Source organism: Mauremys reevesii, linkage group 5 (genome assembly GCF_016161935.1).
Source record: "Mauremys reevesii isolate NIE-2019 linkage group 5, ASM1616193v1, whole genome shotgun sequence".
Taxonomy (NCBI): Eukaryota; Metazoa; Chordata; order Testudines; family Geoemydidae; genus Mauremys; species Mauremys reevesii.
Window position 1 is genome coordinate 64,347,709 of NC_052627.1, and position 12,463 is coordinate 64,360,171.

Here is a 12,463-nt window from a genome sequence, read left to right on the forward strand (position 1 = left end):
TAATTAGGTTAATCAAACCAGTAACAAAAGAGTTTCCATAGCATCATACCAGTTAAAAAGAAGCCAAACACAATAAACTTTAGGCATTCCAGCCCTTGGTTCCCATCCAGACAAACTGCTTTTATATGATGAGCGGTTACTGAAAACCCAAGTCCCCATGCATGAAATTCTTCCAATCCCAAAGGATGAGACACTTCCCCCCAGGCCTGGGTAACTCAGATCTTACCCAGATATCATGCTGGCAGCCAATCCTTAGTAAACTAACTAAAGATTTTATTAATAAAAGAAAAGAGAGTTATTGGATGGTTAAAAGATCATATACATTACAAATGACTGCAAAGTGCTTAGATCAGATTTGTAGCAGAGATGGATGAGTCTGCTGGCTTGCAAAAGTCTCTCTGGAACTTCCAAAACATTGAAAGGCCCTCAGTCCATTGTTCAAAATACTCCTTTTGTTGGAAATCCACAATCCAGAGTACTGGAGTAGGAATGAGGCAAAATGGAGATGTGAGTTGCAATTTATACCCTCTCCCATGTGAATGAAAAGTTACTGTCCCAAACAATGCCCATAGCCCATTTGCATGGAAAGCAACTGGCAAAGATGGAGTCTTAGGTCACAGATCCATACCTGTTTTGCTGAATCACAGGGGTAAGCACTTGGCTTCATGCTGTCTGAAGAATCTTCAGGAAGAGCTCACTGAAGAGTTGATTCCACTTAATGGCCCATTTGAATGATCCATCAATAATTGAATTGTTCATCAACACTGGACTGGTTGTAAAATTGCTTTGTGGGTGTTACCAAGAACAAAACACATGTTTGAGATAAAAATACATACAAAATATTCATAACTTCAGATTCAAGGATGATATGTGCATGTCAACAGGATTATCATATTTAGCAGGTTACAACTTTTCCTTTGATACCTTACATGATATACCTTGTTTCAGATTTAGTGCAATTGTGCAACAAGATATAATTTGTCATCATCGTTTTGATACAGCATCACACAGAGTGTCTGTCTGAATGTTTATTGATCATATGCTTATTGACAGCATGAAGAGTTTTTAATTTTAAGCCCAGACAAAGTCTATTTCCCCCCTTTTTATGTATGTTTCAAAGAAACACATGCAGATTAACTAAAGGCATACAGACTGTATAAAAACTGCAAGAGTTTTTAATGATAACTTCTTTTTGCCTCAGTTGCCTCACCTGCAAAAGAGGGATACTAATACTTTGCAAATTACTGTGAGATTGTATTTAAATAGCTCCTAGAAACCAAAGTACTTTACACACTTCATCCAGCACTGAAATGCCACCCTATATGGTCAGATGTTTAACAGGAACACAATGAACACTGTATAATATTTTAGCACTGAAAATAAAGAATACCACTATACCCAACTGAAATTTCAAGGAAGAGATTTAGATAAAATACAATACTAACATTGGAATTTAGCAAGGACACCAAGGCTAACAGTTTTACACTTGTAAAAAATGTCATGTGATCTTCAACAAGAAGAGTCTAGGGTCTGAATTTTGTGTCCCATTCCAAAACTAGCACCTCAAGAATCATTACACTTCCTATCATTATACTGTAAAAACTATTGACATTTATCTGAACTAGCCACAAAAATGAATCAAGAATATCCATATTATATATAGAAGTGTGAGATCACAAGTACATTTTTACAGACTTCTTGGGCAACATTTATCCTGATGCATTTCTACTGATTTTCAGCAGAACTACAAAGAGACAAATTTGGTCCATTATATATTTTTCTGATTTTACAGACAGAAAATAATGGTAAAAACTCTACGGCAGAGAGGTTGGCAACCTTTCAGAAGTGGTGTGCCGAGTCTTCATTTATTCACTCTAATTTAAAGTTTCGTGTGCCAGTCATACATTTTAACGTTTTAAGAAGGTCTCTTTCTATAAGTCTATAATATATAACTAAACTATTGTTTTATGTAAAGTAAATAAGGCTTTTAAAATTTTTAAGAAGCTTCATTTAAAATTAAATTAAAGTGCTCATGTGCCACCGCCTTCGGCATCCATGCCATAGGTTGCCTACCCCTGCTCTACAGTTTTCCAACAGCTTCAATTTTTTTTTGCTTCTCTAGTAAGTTTAAGTTGTTTCATTGGAATTAATAACAACCCATCTATAATTATATGGAGTATCTGAAATAGCCATTCATTAAGACTGCTCTGATCGATGCAGTAGCATTGATTTAGTGGGTCTAGAGAAGACACGCTAAATTGATGGGAGGGCGCTCTCCCGTTGACATCTGTAATTCACCTCAACGCGAAGCAGAAGCTATGTTGCCGGAAGTGAACACCGCTGTAAATCAATCTAAGGTATGTCGACTTAAGTTATGTTACTTACATAACTTAATTAGTGTATCTTAGATTGACTTACAGCATTAGTGTAGACCAGGCCTCAGTAACATTCCTTCTCCGAAAATCTTGAAATTAGTTAGGCTAAAGTAACTTTGAAAATCATGGAGGCCAATGAAATGAAACAAAAATCAAAAACAATTTTAATACCTGAAAGTCAGAACTGCCAAAATGGCTGGAAAGCTTGTCTCATGTTAAGTTCCCATACACTTTGTCATTATTTGTTCAGGTGCTTCTAATTATAGTGTTTTTCAGTGGAAAGAACAATGGATTATCTTGGTTGAGGATTGTCCTTGCTTTACAATATGAAGGTCAAAGCAAATTAAAGCAGCTGGTTTAAAATAAATGAAAGTCAAGGGTGTGGGTCTTTCTTTTATTTTTTATTTTGGGGGGGTATTTTTTCTCCTAATAAGGAAAGTGTACACAGTGGGAAAATATGTGAAGTAATACCCTTGTGAGGATGAAAAGAGTACTACTCATCTCAAGGATAATGCAGACACAAGTGTTATGCACACCGACATCCTTGTATCATTTCATTCTGCTTTACAACATACATGGGGAGAATAGGGCCATATACTACCGCTCCCATATATGGAAGTCCCATTGAATACTACTGGGCAAATTCAGCATAGATTTTCACCCAATATATTCCCAATGAAACCATGGGAATGCTGAAAGTATAAATCTGTGCTGAACTTGGCCCAAGAACATTGAGTACAGACTCAGAACAAAACACAGCAAGGTAGGAAATGAATTGCAGATTAAGCGTTAACAAATTCCCTGTAGACTATACTTGTGCAGAGCTTTTCCAGAGCAATTTTCCATATACATTATTTTTAATTGCACATTTATTCTTTCATAGAAGTTTAAGCAGGTATATGTGACAGCCTCCAGTTGTACTTATATAGAAAATGTCACCGTATAAATGATTTTTAGCTCACAAGTGAAGAAAGAGTCAATAATTCATAAGTGGTGGAACCAAAGGCAAAAATTGGAGGTATTTCCATTCATATTGATTAAAATCTGTCCATGCCATACTCTGCACTATGTTTATTCAATGGACTTCATTTCACAGCTGATATTTGTTCTGTCTTTTTACTTTAATTTTCTTTTTTCTTACTATAGTCATTTCATCCTTGACCAAAGAATGACATTTACTTAGGGTACATTTGCTGTCAGATATTCTTACTCATTTAAAATCACCTTTCACTGTCTGAGTTGAATAGTTCTAAGATAGGTAGTGGGATTGTTTTGAAAATCCATTCTGATTAAAGGTCAGAAAGGACCATGTCTGTATAGTACAAATACAGAGAGAGAGACAGAGAGCAAGAAAGCACAAACACTTTGATACACATAATCTATGTCCTTGATCCTGCAAACAACTGCACTATTATGGACCTTTCCTCTCCTGCAACATGCCCTTGACTATCTCTGATTGGTTGTTTTATGGATCTGAAGAAACAGTGTTTTACTTACCTACCATTATACTTTTAAAATGCTATCTGGGTGACTACAGTCTATGATAGGCATTTTCTTTTTTTAGCTAAAAGTCTAAATAAATAAATAAAATTAGTCTCTGCCAGGTAGAATCATTACATAGGACTATTAAAAAAAAAGATGTAAATCAATTTGTCACAGTAGCAGAAATAATTTAGCTAAGCTGCATAAAAATATGACAACAGGAGAATATCAGTGTACTTTTAAGCATCAACAAGATATGCTGCCATTAAATGTTGTAACATTCACTTATAACCATGGTTTTGGTTTGATACTGTAGTTTTAAATATAAATCTCTATGGTTTTCCAATGATCTTTTTCATGTACCAAAAGAAAAAAGTGTAAAAGGAGAACATAATACCATAGATAGGAGGCATGTTGAAAATGTGGTACTCAGTAGATAGCAACATTTACAGGCAGAGAACAGCCTTATATTAGAAATAATTTGGTATAAAATAATAATCCTGTTCAAAACTCAAACTGCTTCTAATTTATGTGTGGTGTAAGTCTCTGCCAATCTGATCAATGCTACATATGCTGGAAAGATTAGAATCCATTTGACTGGTGAAGTTGAACACTGCACAAACAAACTGGATGAAAAAGCAACTCATTTCAGACCTGATCTTACTAAATGCTGGACTCTGGACCTGATCTAGCAAAGCACTTAAACAAAACCTTAATGTTAAATAAAAGAGTAGTCCCATTGGGACGAAGGGGATAGAGCTCATGTTAAATAGCAGCACAATAGATACAATGTCAGTGTTCACTTACCTAATTATTTTGACTGCAGACATCCCAATGTGACTATATCATATATAGAAAAATCCAGTACACATCTATTTTTCATTATATATGCACATTTATATTTAGGTGATTACATCTTTTCATTTCTAAATTTTAGCATAGAATGGCCATTCAAAATACTGAAAAGTATTTTCCCTAATAAAGGGCAGCATGATAATCCTAGTTTGAACTTTGTAAAATACATCCCATTTGAGTGATGTAGACCCCCCCAAATAGGAAAATATTCCAAAACTTAACAGATATCTTTTCCTATCAAACTGCCAAATCTCTAAAGCACCTTTTCTATTTTTTGTCAAACTTCCCAAAGAAATTTTATCCCAGTATAACATTATGGATGCTATCTTCAATTTTGACTATGAAAGGACTAATGCCACTTCAATCTTCGTATGCTTTTCTAATGCATTCATTACCGTGCTATCTAGTGACTGATAGCAAAATTAAGACTTATACAAATGCATCTATAAGAGACCTAATTCCCCGATTTTGTTTCTTTTGTAAATTCTGTAGATTTTGAGGTTTCTTCCTTTCCAGGGCTTTGGAGCTGTGCTCCAACTCTGCTCCAGCTCCAGGCAAAAACCTGCAGCTCCACTGCTCCGGAGCTGCTTCGTGCTCCAGCTCCAGGGTCCACTCCAAAGCCCTGCTCCTCTCCCGAAAATTTTTCTTCTTCTTTCCCACCCATGTCCCCCGCCCCCAACTTTTGCTCTCTACTTCTACCACTTTTACAGGGTGCAATTGCAATTTATCTTCCTTAACTTAGTTAACTACAAGTATCAGGGTGTAGCTGTGTTAGTCTGTATCCACAAAAACAACAAGGAGTCCGGTGGCACCTTAAAGACTAACAGATTTATTTGGGCATAAGCTTTCGTGGGTAAAAAATCCACTTCTTTTTACCCACGATAGCTTATGCCCAAATAAATCTGTTAGTCTTTAAGGTGCCACCGGACTCCTTGTTGTTTTTTTTCAGTTAACTACAGTATCATTTTATACTCTTTCTACCATGTATTCTGTACTGTACTGATATTGTGAAATGACTAAACATAAAGTGAGCCTCCTCCCCCTCCCCCGAAATAAGTTTGATGCCTGATGTTTCACCAATTAGACTGCAGAAATTCCTAGTGTCATTCTACAATGAAAATTTGAGGCTGTTCCCTATTAACTTGATGATAACTGTATCCAGGCAATATACAACTTGATCTTCAGCCTCAGAGTTTATTTAGTTCAAAATGCAATTAGTATCAAGTTAATAGGAAACACAGTCAAATCTAAAGAGTAAGGACAAATTAGTACCCTGTGATGCATAGACTCACCCACTGCAGCTGGGCAGGAATACAGGCTAACCATCTCTTGAGCAATGGTTGGAGAAGCAGATGATATACCTGCAGCAAAATCAGAGGCAAGAAAGTGGTTTATTGTCTTCGCAGTATGGATTAGTCCCAATATACATTCTGTTTTAAGCTATCGGGAGACACATATGACTAGAGCTGGCTCTAGACCTTGCAAGTGAATCTGCGAACTTATTTCAAATTTAAATGTGGAAATCATGATAAAAGGAAGGACATCCTGAATATTAATATAATGAGTCTGAAATACAGGGACTTTAGCAGTAGGAATCAGCATGTACTGTATTACTGTGTAGCAACTGCTATAGTACAGAAAAGTGAAATACAGCACTAGATAAAATAAAGCTTTAGATAGAATCACTGCACAAAGCTGCTCTAAACAATAGGCGAGAGGTGGAGGGAGCAAGGAATCAATTTGACCCATCAATTGACATTCAGTTCTTTAACTGCCTATTTCTGTGCAAGTGATGTATAATATCTAACACTGGATAGCATTTTAGTGCAAAAAAAGAAAAAAAAAACCCTAAAAGTATTTTCCAACCCACACAAATGAGCCAAGGAGTGCTGGACAGCCAATGGGATGGCAATTCAACTAAAAGGTCTGTTCAAAAAGGCTGGATGGTTGGTTCAACTGCAGCTCAGATTGATTGCCCTCACTCAATCACTTTTTGGTGGTATATGTGAAATGAGTTTGGTGGCTTCACTGGTATTCCTAGTGGATAGATGTCCACATTCTAAAAATCACCAATACAAGCTGGCAATGGCAATCTTGCTAGCAGCCTTGGAAAAAGAACAGGGATTTAATTGGCAAAGAAACAAAACTATCTTCCACTGATCCAGCTAGCACAATTTGTGTCAGATGGATGCATTCATGGGTGGAAGTTTGTACTACTGATTCTTTTGCTGTACTGGAGATTAAGGGTGCAATTAACAAAAACAAAAAAGGAGGTCAGTGCTCTCTAAAAACATCAACATAGGAATAAATTGGTGCATGTGCGTATGCTGTACCTCTGCTGCACCAGGCTGAATTTTACCCTAAAAGTAAAATTTAGTCGACAGGGCTGTTAGTTTTTGAGTATCAAACTCATACCAAAAAATGAAGGGGAAAAAAAAAAACTTGCAGTGGAGATTTGTGAAAAAAAGTATCAATAGCACCTATCTTTTCATGTTGACCCTTTGCAATGTTTACTTACATGTAAAATTATTTAGTTATTCAAAAATATTGCCATGAAAAAAACATTTAGAGAACGTAAAGTGATTAAAGCCCCTACTTTGTATATTCAAACTGACATTCTCAAGACAAAAGTCAGCAGCTAAATTATTTAGGTATTTTTTCTTGTCTTTATACTATTAGTTAATTATTTCATATACACAATTTAAAAGAAGTACAAATGATGACTGGTTAGCCTGTAGATAATATTGGTAATTAACCTGTTTACTCAAATTATGCATTCAAAAATATTTATATCAAAGTAAAAACTTGGTCTAAAAAGAGAAAGGTTTAGCCTTTGGCAAAGAATACAACTTGGGCCTAATTAAACAATAGGTATTCAAAAATGTCAAATGAAGACTTAATTTTCCCTTGGCTAATGCCATTTTATTGCTTATATTTTTTCTGTCCACAACCGGATTTATTGGAGCAAAGACTTATTCTGCTCTGAGCTATCCCTAATAGTTTTTATTTTTTAACTATTATACTATTATCAGCTTAATTTAGTATTTATTATATTCACTCTAGTCCATAATACGTGTATGATATTGTCTAACTTATATGTAAGCAGTGTTTTTGTAGCCCTGTTGGTCCCAGGACATTAGAGAAACAAGGTGAGTGAGGTAATATCTTTTATTGGACCAACTTTTGTTAGTGAGAGAGACAAACTTCAAAGTTTACACAAAGCTCTTCTGTGTGCACTCAAAAGCTTGTCTCTCTCACCAATAGAAGTTGGGTCTATGACGGGGTGGATAGGCCCCGTACTGGTAGGGCGGGGGTTAATCCTTCTCTCCTAGCAGAAGCCCCACCCCGAGGCTCTGCTGGGCATGCTCCACCTGGAAGTCAGGTATAAAAGCCTGCAGAGCTGCTCAGTTGGGGGAGAGGGGCGGGCAGGGAAGGAGGCTTGTCACTCTCTCCAGCAGAAGAGTGGCTCACACACCAGGACACAGAGATCAGACATGCCCAGAAGGGCTGCAGAGGGGAAGCAGAGGATGCCACAGATCTGGTTGAATCTGAGGAAGGGATAGGAAGTGAACCAGGGAGTCCTTAAAGGGGAAATGTGCAAAGATCGTTCAGGCTGGTGTGTTTTGGGAGGATTCCTGCTGGACCACTGGTAAGGAGAACTCGCCACCAACAGGCCCCCAACTATGGAAGGGGAACTAGGTGAACTCTGGCCATTGGGCCACACTGCCGTAGGGGTGCATAGTATGGATTCTTGCTGCCAGGCTGCATTACCTCACTAGGGAAGGGGAACTCTTGTTTGAGCCACACTGTGCTAACTACAGAAGGATTTAGAACATGGACTTGGATATAGTGAGGCTGGGTTACCTACCGCCACTTTAACTTAAGGGGTTGTTGAGGTACAAGCCTCACCACCAGGACCACATGTGCCTAGATCAGTGGTGGGCAATCTGCAGAGTGTGGTTTGCACGTGGCCCTTCAGGGTAATCTGCTGGCGGGCCGCAAGACAGTGTTTACATTGACTGTCCACTGGCGCGGCCGCCCACAGCTCCCAGTGGCCACGGTTCCCCATTCCTGTCCAATGGGAGCTGCGGGAAGCAGCATGGGCCACAGGGCTGCCACTTCCCACAGTTTCCATTGACCGGGAACAGCGAACAGTGGCCACTAGGAACTGTGGGAGGCCATGCCTGCGGATGGTCAACATAAACACCGTCTCGCAGCCCGCCAGTGGATTCCCTTGATGGGCTGCATGCAGCCTGGGGGCCGCAGGTTGCCCACCACTGACCTAGACCATCCCTGACAGGGGTTTGTCCAATCTGTTCTTTAAAAGACCTCCAGTGATGGAGATTCTATAACCACCCTTGGTCATTTATTCCAGTATTTAACTATCCTTTTACTTAGAAAGCTTTTCCTAATATCTAATCTAAATCTTCCTTTATACAGATTAAGCCCATTACTTCTTGTCCTACCTTCAGTGGACAACAATTGACACTGTCCTATTTATAACAGCCCTTCATATATTTGAAGACTATCAGGTAGGGTGACCAGACAGCAAGTGTGAAAAATCAAGATGAGGGCGTGGGATGTAATAGGCGCCTATATAAGAGACAGCCCCAACTATCGGGACTGTCCCTATAAAATCAGGACATCTGGTCACCCTACTATCAGGTCCCCCTCAGTATTCTTTTCCCAGTACTAAATGTGCTCAGGTTTTTTAACCTTTTCTCATAGGTCAGCTTTTCTAAATCTTTGATCATTTTTGTTGCTTTTCTCTGGCCTCTCTCCAGTTTGGCCACTTCTTTCCCAAAGTGTAGCACCCAGAATTGGACACAGTACTCCAGTTGAAGCCTCACCAGTGCCGAGTAGCACCGTAGTGTCTTATACAAAATACTCTCTATATTTCTCTATATAGCTCTCCATATATTATTTCTCTATATAGTTTTTCTTACTTCTTTGTTCAGCCTACTTTATAATGTGTTTAAGTGCAAGATTTTCACCATCTCTCTTAAAATAATTTTTAAGTATTGTTTTTCTGATATTTATAGGTTACAATTACCCAGGCTATATTTCACCCCGATATTGCTTCTTATATTTTCAGGATATATCACAGTACTTTGGGACATTTGGAGCTAGGCAACGGAGGGAGCCATTGGTTCTGCAGATACATCAAGCCAGAGTCCATACACTTCCACCCAAATAGTAGTAGGGAAGGGTTGCAGTCACTGTTTCTAGCTGTAGAGTAGTTAGTACAAAGGTCTTGCGGGGGCCCTCTTTATAATTCTGCAGTGTGCCTTTTGGTTGAGGGATTGAATTTCACCCCCTCATAAAACCATGCTTATATCTTGCACGAAGGGTTAAATTCACGTCTGTGCAGAGGGCCAATAACAGGGCATATGCACCACTTCAACCCCAAATAAACCCTATTTGAGGGCTTAAATGTTACACAACCAAGCCTTGTGCTGGCCTTCTGAATAGGACTTAATTTCACCCTCCAAGTAAGTTCCATTGTGTACAGAAAAACTAGGTATAGCCTATAACTATCCAGCAAATTTTATGTCATGTTACCAGATATGCCCTCTTATTAAACCTGCAATTATATTTTTGTGACTAGGAAGATAAACAGGGATTACAGTGCACATACTGAACACAGTAATGAGAACAAAGATTTCCAGTCCCAGATTAACTTGATCTTTACCTTTGTTATGCAGTGTTTGCTTTTTTACAATCAGTGTTTGCATACTTTATCTCTGCTTAATTATTCTGTTTTATGATTCTCATCACAGATTAGGACACAACCCAATGGAGAAAAACAAACAACAATACATTTCAGGATGTAAAAGATCCTACATTCCAGCAAGCCCTGAACAAGTTAAAATATTACCAAGTAGTCTATTTTCTATAATAATAAAAAACTGCTAGGCAAATAATACTGATTGAAAAAAGATTATCTTGGTCTCCTCAATTTCAGTTGTGTATTTGAGAAATACTTGACATTAATACTGTACTATATAGCACAGGCTTTTGAAAGTGAAAGTAAACATCCCAATTTTTACTTTTAATCATATCATTAGTCTGGGAAAATGAAACTAGAGTCTGTCCAAAAAAATTGATTATTTATTGTAGTCTAGTACAGCAGATCAAATGAGGAAAAAAATGACACCTCCCCTTGAGTGACTGTAATTCATAAAACATTAGCTTAAAAATGCATCAAAATAACATTACTGTTTTGATTTAAATAAAAAGCAAGCATTTTTATCTCTTATTGTACTGAGGTATTGGAGGATTCTGATCCAAGTACTTGAAGGTATTTAGTAGTATGCCATGCATTATAGGCTGCTACCTATGGGGATCACTTGAATGTTATGTTTGCAAAGCTTTTAAATTAAATTTATTTTTAAACTGATGGTATGAAGGAACTCCATTCCCCACACGGGTCCCAATAAAACAGGCAGGGGAGAAAAGGAAAGGAGAAATAAGTTTAAAATTTCTTCATTGAGATAGTATAAAAAATGATAATAGACTTACAAAATCAGTTTTACTTCTGAGAGGAAGAGAAGTCTTCCAATAGGTTAAAATCATAAATAGGCCCTGGCAGGAGCAAGTTCACCTCCAAGTCATATATACCTGAAAGCAAACAGTATACAAGGCAAGGAAGGTCATTGTCTTAAAAAGAACATGCCAATTTTTGCAGTTCAGTAAATTCTTCCACATGCCCCCCCCCCCCCCGTAGAACAAACTTCCCTTAGTCAAGGTGGCTCTGGGATGCAAGGAAGCCCTGTGTAGATCATCAAAGGATGGGAAGTTCCAGGTAGGTAAATGAAGGTTATCAACAGAGAGGCACCAGGATAAGTTTCACACAAACACTACCTTTCCAATATGCCTCCACTCGGATGCAGGGACTTCCTTTTAGTTCTGTCTCCACAGCTCATTCTCTTCTTGGTCCCGGTGCTGAGTCTCCCATTTGCTGTAAAGCATGCTCGTCAGTTTGTGATGCGGGAGCTGCAACTAAGACCTACCAAACCCATCTCATAAAGGGGCTACCAAACAGCCATTAAATGGGACTAACTTTTAATACCTTCTAAAATGAGCTAGATTCAAACTGGTGACACAGAAATAAAAGATTTTGTCATTCTTTAGCAATGCCCTATGGCATCTGGTCCCCCAGTAAGGGCTAATGACAGGGGGATCCCCTGTATTATATATTAAAATACTACCTTAATACAATGTTATGAATGCAAAATAAAACTTCTGAAACTCAGGAAATGCCAGATTTGCGGTTAGCCATGCAACCTTAATTCAGCTTCATTGTGAATACATGTTACAAAGATATAATCTTTAATTGAATGATCACAAACTATTTCTTCCAGCATGGATGGTCAGAAGGATTTGAAGAGGACCATCAGTTCCACAGCACACACCTCTTACACTTGAGATAAAGGAATAACTACTAGAAGGCTATGAGATAGCCTGGCACAATTGGGGTGGGTGGGCAGCGGATGTCAGGGGGTTGGTCCTTAATGGTGTGGAAAGCCTGGGAATCTCCTCCCTCATTTTCCCCCACATGGATCAGCCTCCCACATTCCTACATTTTTAGACATTGCCTTATTTTTCCGCCTTCTCAACTTTATTCAGGTCGCCATCTCAACTCCCTAATTCTCATTTCCCTCAGTGTAAGCTCTCAATTCAGTTCCCATCTTCTAATACTTCCACCATCTCATCTTCCCACACAGTTCTTCATATCAGTCTTTTTTTCT

General features: G+C 38.2%; 1 long non-coding RNA gene across 1 annotated transcript; it reads right to left on the minus strand.

The window, feature by feature from the left end:
• Positions 1-306: 306 nt before the first annotated feature.
• On the minus strand, positions 307-11,317 carry LOC120406949. The gene is made up of 4 exons (XR_005599685.1): positions 11,235-11,317; positions 6,005-6,073; positions 629-784; positions 307-478 (listed from the first exon to the last, which is right to left on the minus strand). It is a non-coding gene; the product is annotated as an uncharacterized LOC120406949 (long non-coding RNA).
• Between the last annotated feature and the right edge of the window lie 1,146 nt (positions 11,318-12,463).